Source organism: Oryctolagus cuniculus, chromosome 13, assembly GCF_051225735.1.
Source record: "Oryctolagus cuniculus isolate XC-2025 breed Fujian yellow rabbit chromosome 13, ASM5122573v1, whole genome shotgun sequence".
Lineage (NCBI taxonomy): Eukaryota > Metazoa > Chordata > Mammalia > Lagomorpha > Leporidae > Oryctolagus > Oryctolagus cuniculus.
Window position 1 is genome coordinate 74,203,052 of NC_142879.1, and position 12,795 is coordinate 74,215,846.

Sequence of the window (12,795 nt, forward strand, 5' to 3'; positions counted from 1 at the left end):
TTTAAATTATTTTGAAAGTTTTAAATTTACTTGAAGTTTTTATCTATCAACAATATTATCTCTAATTCTAAATAAAAATAAACATAACTTTGAACCAATATGCCATAATTTCAAACATTAAAAATTCTTGGTATCTTTTAAATAGCTCATATATTAAAATCTTCTCAATGAGTTCTATAAATGAATCCCTTCAGTATAGCAATGCTGTACAAAAATGAGAAAGTGCTTGCACCATATATGCAGTATGTAAAGCTTTAGCTTTCATACGCAACATGCTCAAATTAATGGGCTAACTATGGAAATCTAAAAATTAAAACTATTTTGGGTGTGAGAGCATAATTTGATTGCGTCTTAGAAAACTTGTCTTGTGTCACTTTGAAATGCTTCCTCTTTCTCCTCCGAGAGCATTTTCTATAGCAGTCAAAGACCGTCATAATTATTTCACTGACATCACAACTGCTTTAAATACGGTATTAAATGTTCAATTTATTTTTCTTAAATATAGATGAATTTAATATTTCCTACCACTAAAAATATCATTTTCAAAAACACAAGCAAAGCACATTCCTTTCCTCTTCATCTCACTCTCTCTTCTAAATTCAACCAACACTTGGCTCAGTAGAAAGTCCAATAAAGGCCATTTGGAAAGCAGTGATTACCAGCTTTCAAAAGACTTCAAATAATTTCACAAGTTATAATGAAACCATTAGAAAATTAATTGAAAAAATAATAATCAGCATCTGTGTAGAACTGTATTAGTGTGAGACCCTGTAATGGAGTGCACTTGACACATTTTCTCATTTACCTTCATTGCAGTATCTGTGAGTGGGTATCCTCACCTTTAAAAAGGAACTAAAAGTTCACAGAAGTTGTTCAAGGTCACATAGGTAGTAAGTGTTAGAGATGGCAATACATGTGCTTCCATCCTATCAATGTATCAACACAGTTCTATTGAATTGCAAAGAGAAAGCAAACACTATAATTTTATGCTCCCTTCTATATGATGAAACATGAATATTCTCCAATAAGGTTTAAAATAGCACTGAACTATATATACCTGATGTGTGTGCTATGGGTTTGTTGATATAGAACTCTTCTAAGTAGAAGAGTAGAACTCTTCTACTCTCTGAGAGCCTGAGTTTGAACACCAGCTATACTCCTGATTCCAACTCCCTACTAAGGCTCACTGTGGGAGGCAACAGGTGGTGGCTCAAGTGCTTGGTTCCCTGCCATGGCATGTGCAAGACTGGGATTGAATTCCTGGCCCTTGATTTCAGCATGGTTCAGTCCTGGCTGTTGCTGATGTTTGGAGAAATAACAGATAGGAAATGTCTCTGTCTCTCTCTATCTCTTTGTCCCTCTGGATTTTTAAGTAATTGTATTTAACAATTTATGGAGGTTAGTTAAGTCCTCCTCACCATTTGCTTTACAAACATAAGTCCCATTTTTCAATTTATAATTTTGTTTCTTATTAACTTCAAATGATAAACAGATACCCATTATAAAAAAAGACTGATCCTTGAATTATATTTACACTGTCCTTATATGAATTAGAATTTCAGTAATTTATTAAGAAAAATATTCTTTTACCACTATTCCTGAAAAATTATGCAAAAGATTGGTTCTATAATTTACATTAAAAGGTATGACAGGAGGGACAGGCATTCGGGCTAGTGGTTATGTCTAGAGTTCCTGAGCTTGCTTCTTGGATTCTGGTTCCTGCTCCTCTTAAAGCAGACCTTGAGAGGCAGCAGTTACAGCCCGAATGCATGGCAGGGCATTTGGGGAGTGAACAAATGGATTGGAGCTTCTATCTTTCTGTCTGTTAAAAAATTTTTTTTGGTGTGCAAAGGAGAAATTTGAAAGTAGACTTGTTTGTGTTCCTCTGTATTTATTTCTTTATACTATTTTGGTATTTTAAATGTCACAATTTTTACCTTTCCCTGATAATTTTTTTTTAAAAAAGGACACTTCATGTACTTGTTCTTACTACAATGTTCTGGAAATGGGAGCTTCTTTAATTTTGCACAGTTGGCATAGTTAGGCAAGTTTCAAATTTTGACTGTGATTTTTTTTTTTTTTTTTGGCAGGCAGAGTGGACAGTGAGAGAGAGAGACAGAGAGAAAGGTCTTCCTTTGCCGTTGGTTCACCCTCCAATGACCGCCATGGCCGGCGCACCGCGCTGATCCGAAGCCAGGAGCCAGGTACTTATCCTGGTCTCCCATGGGGTGCAGGGCCCAAGCACCTGGGCCATCCTCCACTGCACTCCCTGGCCACAGCAGCGAGCTGGCCTGGAAGAGGAGCAACCCGGACAGAATCCGGCACCGCGACAGGGACTAGAACGCGGTGTGCCGGCACCGCAAGGCGGAGGATTAGCCTAGTGAGCCGCGACACCAGCAGGGCTGTGATTATTTGTTCTAAACAATTAAGTTAATTTTTCCTCAGGAACAAAAATGAGGTTTATTTTCTTCTTTTTTCTACTAAAAGTAAACGGTGCAGCTATTCAAAATTCTTCTATATTATTGAATTTTTCTTCCTTCTTAGATTTTTAGTCTTTTCCTATCACTACAGTCATTTTCATAGTTAAAATTATTGCCTCCACATTTTAACAATCAGTCACAAGACTGGATAAAAATTTGAATATCCTTTAATTCCCTCATTAGTATTAATAGTTGCTGTTTTAATATTTTGGAGTTTAATATTTGTATATGATTATTCATATGTGTGTATGTATGAACATTTAACTCTTGTATTTTTTCCTTTTTAAAGAAATTATTTATTTACTTACTTGAATCTCAAAGTTAAAGAGAGAGAGAGGGAGAGAGATCTTTTGTCTGCTGGTTCATTCACCAGATGCCACAATGGCCATAGCTAGGCCAGGCCAAAGCCAGGAGCCAGTAACCAGGAGCTTTATCCACCTGGGCCATTGTCTGCTGTTTTTCCCAAACCATTACCAGGAAGCTGGATCAGAAGTGAAGCAGCTGGGACACAGACCAGGGCCCATATGGGATGCTGACGTTGTAGGAGACAGCTTTACCTACTATGCCACAATGCCAGCCCCAATGTTTGATTTTCTTTAAAGGCCCCCATAGCCACCACGTCTGAATCACTATGTAACTGCTGTTGTCCACTCCCTGGAGGAAAATAAAATAAATACAATCATCACTTTACCTGAAAATCCTATTGCTACGAATTTAAACTAATGTTTCTATAAGGTATAAAGAGATGGACTGTACCAAGACTGCTAAAAATAGCAAAACAAGTAACATACTCACCAAACAGATCCTAATTTTTATTTATTTAAGATTTATTTATGTACAGTAAAGAGTGACAGAGGCGCAGGGTGGGGCGGGGGAGAGAAGCTTTTATCCACTGATTAACTCCCCACACCTCCAAATAACTATAACAGCTCAGGCTGGGCCAGTCCTTGGGCTGGTCAGCACCCTCATCTGAGTCTTCCGCATGGTGGCTGGAACCCGAATACTTGGGCAATGATGTGCTACCTTCCAAGTGAATTACCAAGAAGTTGAATCACAAACATTGGTAGCTGTGACTCAAACCAGGCATTCTGATATGGGAGGCAGGTATTTCAAGGGGCAATTTAACCTGCAACACCTACCCACAATGCCTACCCACAGGTTCTAGATTATTTAAATTATGATATAAACTATAATGGAATTGAATTGCATTTGTATTACCATTATATTCACCTAAAAAGAAAGATAAAACAAGGTGTGTCTGCCAAAAAGTATGCCCCCCTCCCACCCTCCCCCATATGCATGTGTATATGTATACAAAAAGAGTAATCGAGAGGCAGGGAACAGAGGGTAGAGGTGAATTTGAGGCAGGACAAGGAATCTCACATTCTTGTTTTAGTTTTATTAACATTACATTAGGTTTGCATTTTCTAACCTCATTAATAAGTCACCTTTACACATGCCTGTAAATGTATATTTTGTGACAAGAAGACTGATCCAAATAGTAAAAGGATGTGAAACTTCTTTTTCTTACTACTTCTCTATATTAGAAAGATGAATATCTACGGGCTTCTTAAAGCCTGTATTAATCACAAATCCCCAAAAGCCAAAAAAAGTATCTACAGTTTATATAATGTTGTTTAGAAGCAAAAACAACATCTGTTCACATAAAACTGTTAGAAATGTTTCATAATTTTCCAGTAGGTCACAGAACATTCCAGAGGGTCTTCAAAAAATTGGAAATGTGGGCCTGGCATGTGGAGCAGTGGGTCAACATCCCATATCAGAACACCAGGCCAAGTTGCAACTGCTCCCCTTCTGATCCAGCTCCCTCCTAATGTGCCTGTGAAGGCAGTGGAACATGGGTTCAAGTACTTGGGCTCCTGCCAACCATTTGGTAGAATCAGATGGAGTTCCTAGCTCTGGGATTCTGCATAGCCCAGCCCAAGATGTAGTGGCCATTTGGAAAGTGAACAAATGGATGAAAAAAATGGATTTTTTTTAGAAATCTTTTATTTAATGAATACAAATTTCATAGGTACAGATTTAGGAATATAGCAGTTCTTCCCTTGATACCTCCCCCTCCCCTCCCCACTCCTGTCCCACCCATTACTCCCTCTCCATCTTGTTTTTAATTAAGATTCATTTTTAATTAACTTTATATACAGAAGATCAATTCCACACTAAGTAATGATTTCCACAATTCACACCCACAGATGTGGGGCTCCATGGGATGCGCAGCCATGGAGCCCCCACGTCAAGGTCGGTCTGATAGCTGTTGCTGTGTCTTTATCACAAGGCGGATGTTGCTAGTTTCAGTTAGGGCAATGCTTTCCCATGGTCGGGACTTTCCAGAGGAGTTGAGAATGTTGTAAACAACAAGATGGCGCCGAGGACCGCGCGGTGAGCCTGCCTGCTGTGTGACACCTCATCTGATTGGCCCAAGGACGCGTGCACACTGCGTGAACAGACAGCGGATTGGAGTGTTCCGTGCATGGACTTGAGCCCGCTTGCAATTGGCCAGATTTTGTATATAAGCTGTGTGCTGAAGAAGGAGGGGGCTTTTCTGTCCACTCTCCTCCCTTCATTCTTTCTCTGTCACTGTTATTTTCTCATTAAAAGTCTACTGAAGACCGATAAGCTGCGAACAGTGTCGTTCCTTTGTGGGCAAGGGAGCGGCACACAGAGACACACAAGTATAAGTACTGTTTGAAAACAAGTTTTACAGTTTCTTCTCATAATACAACTCATCAAGGACAGAGGTCCTACACGGGGAACAAGTGCACAGTGACTCCTGTTGTTGATTTAACAATTGACACTCTTATTTATGACGTCAGTGATCACCCAAGGCTCTTGACATGAGCTGCCAAGGCTATGAAAGCCTTTTGAGCCCAAAAACTCTATCAATATTTGGAAAAGGCTATAAGCAAAGTGGGAGTTCTCTCTTCCCTTTAGAGAAAAGTGCATCCTTCTTTGATGGCCCCTTCTTTTCACTGGGGTCTCATTCAAAGAGATCCTTCATATAGATAATTTTTTTTGCCACTGTGTCTTGGCTTTCTATGCCTGAAATGCTCTCATGAGCTTTTCAGCCAGGTCCAGAGGATGTAGGGGCTGATTCTGAGGTCAGAGTGCTGTTTAGGGTGTTTTTCATTCTATGAGTCTGCTGTGTGGACTGCTTCCCATGTTGGAACATTCTTTCCTTTTTAATTCTATCTATTGTTATTATTAGACAGTAGGTCTTATTTATGTGATCCCTTTGTCATGTAATCACAGCCAAAATTTGAAAAAAAATCAAAACTTGCCTAACTATGCAAAATTAAAGAAGCTCCCATTTCCAGAACATTGCAGTAATACAATAAGATCAATTGCACACTTATATGATCACTTTCACACATAAGATGGCATTGATACTACACAGCTTAATGGAATTTGGAGTCCCATGGCAAGTTTTTAGCTTTACTCTTAGGGGTAAGTCCATGGAAATGTGTGCCAAACTGTACAGCTCCTCCCTTTCTTATTCCCACTCTTATTTTTTACTGGGATCTATATTCAATTGGATTTATACACCTATGATTAATTCTATGTTAAGTAAAGAGTTTGACCAATGGTAGTAAGTAGAAAAAGAAAATAATAAAAAAAATAAAATAAAATAAACGGTTCCTCAACAGTCAAGACAGGGACTCTTCAAGTCATTGCTTCTCTTAGTGTCATTTTCACTTCTACAGGTTTCCTTTTAGGGGCTCTGTTAGTTGTCACAGATCAGGGAAAACACAGTATTAGTCCCTTGGGACTGGCTTATTTCATTAAGTATGATGTTGTCCAGATTCATCCATTTTGTTGCAAATGACCCAATTTCATTTTATATTACTGTGTAGTATTCCATATAATACATATCCCATAATTTTTTGATTCAGTCTTCAGTTGATGGGCATTTAGGTTGACTCCATGTATTAGCTATTATAAATTGAGCTGCGATAAACATGGAGATGCAGATAACTCTTTTATTTGCTGGTGTCATTTTGCTTGGCTAGAATTTTGTTGAGGATTTTTGTGTTTCTGTTCATCCGGGAAATCTATAATTCTCTTTCTCTGTTGAATCTCTCTGTTGAAAAGGAAACCTGTAGAAGTGAAATGGACACTATGAGAAACAATGTCTTGATCAGCCCTTGTCCTGACTATGGAGGAATCACTTAATACTTTATTCCTTTTAGTATTTTTTGTTCTACTTAATACCATTGGTTGAACTCTTTAATTAACACACAATTATTCTTAGGCATTTAAATTTAACTGAAAAGTGATCCCTGTTATGATTAAGGGATCAATTAAACAGGAAGATGTAACTATTAGAAATGTATATGCACCTAATTAAAGGGCACCGGTTTATTTAAAATATATGTTAAGGGACTTAAAGGGAGACTTAGACTCCAATACAATAGTATTGAGACTAATGCCAACAAACTCCCACAGTTGCAGGATGCAGAGTATCTGTTCTTTGCTCTTACTCTGATTCTGATAATGGTAGGAACAGAACAGAGGTGAACTGTGCTGTGTGACTTTTTATTGTGAAGTATGATGTTCTGAGGGAGTGGGAAAGGAGCAGGAAGCAAGGTGACCTCCCTCCTCCAAGACGGGCAGTTGTTCAGAACACAGTCAGCTCCTTGGGCTGAAATAGAAGTCAGTGGGTGACTGGAATTCTCTCTCAGCTTAAACTGTGAGCAGTGGGACGTGTGACAATTTCTTCATATGTTAACATAATAAAATGGTGGCTCATAGCTGGCAACTGGCTGCACGGTGAGACTGGCTGCAACAGTGTCTCTGTCCTGTCTCCTTTTGTCCAACAGAATCTTCATTGTCTTTTTACTTCTTCACCAAATAAAATATACAAAAACTTAATAATTATCATACATGTTCAGGATAAGTAGTTCAATTTTTTCCAATTAAAAGGAAGATTTAGCCATATCAACTAAACGAGTACAATTCAACTCTACTGTTTAGAAGAGATGTACTTTATATATAAAGTACAGATATATTACTAATTAGACTTAGATACGTGGGTTCTCAGAGCTTCTTTGTGCCTGGAGCTGGTGCTCTGACTTTTCTGGAAGCATGGCTCCAAAACACTCATCTTTGCTCCTTCCTAAATTGAAGAATCCACCTGGAGCTATCTTCTACTACTTTTCCCAGGCCATTAGCAGGGAGCTAGATCAGAAGTAGAGCAGCCGGAACATGAACCAGTGCCGACATGGGATGCTGGTGGCACAAGCGGTAGCTTTACTTGTTTTGCCACAATGCTAGCCCTATAATTTTTTTTAACAATAGAGAGTTCCCATGAACTTTTTGAAGATTCCTCATATGCACAGATTTCAAAATTATTTTGTACTAAAATACACGTATTGCAATTCCATCTTTCAATGAACTTATTGATGTTTCTTCATATCATATAAATCAGAAGAAAGCTAAAATGGCTTTATTACTATCTGAAAAAATGGACTCAGTGGTTACATGTATTAATATAGTTAAATATGAATGTCCAATAATGATAAAAGGGTCTATCCACTAAAACATTATGACAGCCTCAAATTGCGTACACCCAATAGAATACTTTTAAAACAAATTAAGGAAAAATTCAGGGAACTAAAATAAGAAATAAATGTATACTTATGAGTATAAATTTTCAAACTCCTCCCTCCACAACTGATACAGAAGTAGACAAAGTGTATCATTGAAGGAGTCAAAGATTTTATTCGCAACTACTAGCGAAGTAGCCCTTGTCATTTTTTAGTTGTATCATTTATATTTTTACAATTACAGCAATTTTATTCATTGCTGATTATTGTTCCCTGGCTTTATTTTTGTAGGAGTTATATATATACTTAGAACTACCATGGACTTTTGATGTAATTTCTTAGTTGATTACAGATTGGTAGAGTTTATCCTCTAATATTTCTTCACATATTGTGGCACAGCAGATTAAGTTAGGGCCTGCAACTCTAGCATCCCACATCACAATGCTGGTCATAGTCCCAAGTACCGCTTTAGATCCAGCTTCCTGCTAACATGCCTAGGAAGGCGACAGGGGATGATACAAGTGCCTGGTCTCCTGCCACTCATGTGACAGAACCAGATGGAACTCCGGGCTCCCTGCTTTGGCCAGCTAGCACTGGCTGTTGAGAACCAGAGAACAGAAGGTCTTGGTTTCTCTCTCTCTCTCTCTCCAAAAAAGTAGTATTTTTTTCACAATAAGATCAGTGGAGGATACTTACAGTTTTTAAAATTCACATTTGTTTGAGCATATCACTTAAATTTGAATAAATTTTTGTTCAGATATAAAATTTTGACTTGCTGTATTTTTCCTTATGTTTAAGCGTTGCTCCAAAAATATCTGGCATTGAACTTTGTTTGAAGTTTTACAACAAGCTGATTTTATTTTATTATAACAGGTGTGATAAATTTTCTTGCCTACTTAAAATGTATCTAACATTAAAGTTATAAGGATAATTTTAATTGATTGCTTTGGATCAATTCAGCGTGGTGCATAGAATATCATTTTGATGTGCGGATTTGATCTCATTGGGAAAGTGTTCTTGAGTTGTAATCTAAATATTTGTGAAAGTCAGTTTTGGAAAGGTTAGAGGATTGGATTCCTCCTTGGAGTTATTATTATCTGCATACATTTTTTTCTAGTTGTTTCGTTGTTTGTTTATCATTATCTTTCCTTTTTTTCCTCTATGTACAATCCATGGTGTCTATTCTACCTGTGCTCTTTGTTATTTAAAAAATCCTTTTGTTTTTAAAAAAATCTTCTACTGATTTCCAGATTTCCCTAATTTTTTCTGCTTTCTCTTAATGTCTGGTCCTTTTTTAATTATTTTCCTTTGTATTTCATAGCTTCATGTAAATTTTTTTCTTTACTTCATGTTTTAGCCACCATTTGGAGTTTGGAGCCACCATTTTCTCTCTTTTGTATCTACTTCTCTGCTAAATTATTTTATGTAAAGAAAACTTGGGTTCCATTTCCATTTCCTTTTTTTAAAGATTTATTTATTTATTTGAAAGAGTTACACACAGAGAGAAGGAGAGGCAGAGAGAGAGGTCTTCCATCTGCTATTTCACACCCCAACTGGCTACAATGGCTGGAGCTGCACCGATCTGAAGCCAGGAGCCAGGAGGCCAGGAGCTTCTGGGTCTCCCACACAGGTGCAGGGGCCTAAAGACTTGGGCCATCTTCCACTGCTTTCTCAGGCCATAGCAGAGAGCTGGATCAGAAGTGGAGCAGCCAGGACTTGAACCAGTGCCCACATGGGATGCTGGCACTGCAGACGGCAGCTTTACCCACTATGCCAGAGAGCCAGCCCCTCCCTTTCCTTTTTAATACCTTTTTATTGTTCTGTGCTTATTCTTGTGTGCTGACCAATTCTTAATGAGCTGGATTTTCAGGAAGGTATTGATGGACAATTCCCATGGAAGACATAGAGAGCAGGACTTTATTGCTGCTTTCTTGTCAGCAAAGGCCCCTCCTCTCATAATTTCATCTATGTCTTGTAATGTCTTCTTTGTCTCTTCTGACTCACAAGACATACTTGACTCAGGAGAAGTTCAATTATATTTGTAACTGCCAGGGATATAGTCACTGTTTACTTGACTGACCTTAGCTTTAGAATGTATAGTTTCTTTTTTTTAAAAAAAAGGATTATTTATTTATTTGAAAGTTATAGTTACACAGAAAAAGGAGGCAGAGAGAGAGAGAGAGAGAGAGAGGTCTTCCATCCACTGGTTCTCTCCCTAGTTGGCCGCAAGGGCCAGAACTGTGCCTTTCCAAAGCCAGGAGCCAAGAGCTTCTGGGTCCCCCATGCAGGTGCAGGGTCCCAAGGACTTGGGCCATCTTCTACTGCTTTCCCAGGCCATAGCAGAGAGCTGGATCAGAAGTGGAGCAGCCAGAACTCAAATCTGCACCCAAATGGATGCTGGCATTACAGGCAGTGGCTTTACCTGCTATGCCACAATGCCCGCCCCAGAAATTATATTTTCTATAGGCAAATTCTGAGAGATACCAACTCTGAGTCTATCTGGGTTGTTTCTATTCCTTTTCTCTCTACCCAGCCTATTGGTTTTGTTCATGCCCCTTGTTACTTAGAAGGAATATTAACTGTCAGTATCTGTGATTACCACTGATTCTCTGTATTTCATTTTTGTCTAGCTGTAATATTTAGATATTATGCCATTTGTTAGGGTTGTGACGAGGTTTAAATGATCTAATATTTGCAAATCACTGTAAAAGTACCAGAAACATAACAACCACTAATTATGAATGTTTTGCGATTCTATTAAAACAAATAAATCTGCCCCTTCGTTCCTCCTTGTCACTCCAGTGTCCTTCCTGGCAGGGTTTTCTGATTGCAGAGGACTTTTGACAGTAGGAAAATATGATTTGGAATTTATAGATTTTTATCTGTTTTCTGGAGTCAGAAAAATGTGCATTGCTGTCCTCTCTTCTCTTTCTTCTTCCTTATTGTTTGGTTTCTTGGGGCAGGGGTGAGGGACAGTATAAGGGGTAGGATATGTGAGAACATTCAAACCATGCTGCCACTCTCCTACAGGAAAGTCACTGATGACTGAAAACTGGAAAAATTGGTAGGCATTTCCTCTACTTTGGACTAAACTCCCAAGTTAACTTGTTGTACCAATGAAACGTCTGACTCTTGCTCCCAGCCTCAACTTGCCAACATCATTGAGGTACTTGTCCAAGAACTGACTAAGTCTTTGTGTAAATATTGAAGGAGTTCAGTAGGATAAAGATCAATGTTTTCAGGTCTTAGAGAGAGTCAATAAATCTGTTTTCCTATTGAAATCTGTTTGTCTTAAGCCTGACCTTTCTATACACCCACCTAGACCTGGTCCTCTGCTTTGGAGAACATCCTTGGAATCACAGGTGTGGACTTCCTGTGAGCACATTCACGCTAAACCAGTGGTCTAAAGGAAAATAATGTAATTTCAGGCATCTTATTTGTTTTGTTACTATGTTGACTGTTTTTCCTATAAGAGAATGAGAAGGTAATAATTTCTCTAATTCCCAGGTAACAGCAGTGACTTTTTTTTCCAAGTTGATTTTAGTAGTCTGGCAGGAACATAGCAGAAAACAGTGTGAAAGTTAACAGAAGCACATGAGACTCATTTGCACACACCCACATACTGAAAGTGCAAAAATTATAAACTTGTAAAATTACCAAAAACAGGTGAGACTACGTTTGAAAAATCAAAACATTTGGAAGATAAATACAGTAAATAACAGAACTTATTCTGCAACACTGAAACTTCTTAGGATCCCAGCATGATGCACAACCTTTGTGTTCTGGGAAGCCAGGAAGGAGGCACTCCACTTTGTTTCTGATGTCAGAAAGTAAGCAAAATTCAACAGGTAAGCTTTTGTTGGTTCTTGGAAATAGATCACAATTTTCTCTTCATCCCAGTGAATGATTAGGCAGGTAGAAGGCCAAATGTGACCTAAATCGCCACGCAGCCTACATTTAAAAACACAATTTAACCCTCCAACTAACATTCTGTAAGTGCAGGTATCAACTAAATTTTCAGTTCATAGACTATTTTGGCCTGAATATGTGTTTCCCTCAAAAATTCATATGTAGAAATCCTATCTCGGATTAGGACACAGGGTCTTTGGGGTGATTATATCATAAGACTGAAGCCCTCATGAATGGGATTAGTGTCCTATGAAAGAGACCCCAGAGAGCTCAGAGACTTCCTTCCCCCAACCCCACATGTGAGGATGCACATGCCATCTGCAACTTGGAGAGAGCTCTCACCAGAACTTAACCATGCAGGCATCCTAACCTCAGACTTCAAGCATCCAAAACTCCAAAAAATAAATTCACATGGATGCATGTCAACTAGGCTGTGGAACCTTGTTACAGCAACTCAAGTTATACAAGACTTGGACACATTTATCCGTCTCATTTCCTAATTCAGTGCATAAAAAGAAGAAAAATTATCAAACTCACATGCTTAACAGTTTTGATAATTTAAATCAACTTAATTAGAAATTGGCACTAATCCTTATGAGATAGTTTGTTACAAGTCCCTGTCTCCCACCCAACAGGAAACAGACAGCAAAACCGAGGTTTTGCAAAGATTGAAAGACAGCAGAAGGCAGATCAGAGACTGTTACAAACTAGTTGTATATAATAGGGAGTACCCAATTCTTGCCTTATTATACCCTCACTATAATTCATTAGCAAAGTAAAAACCATTCCCCCCCGCCCAACCCACAACCCATGACAGTTTACTACTTCTATGGCAACCTCCA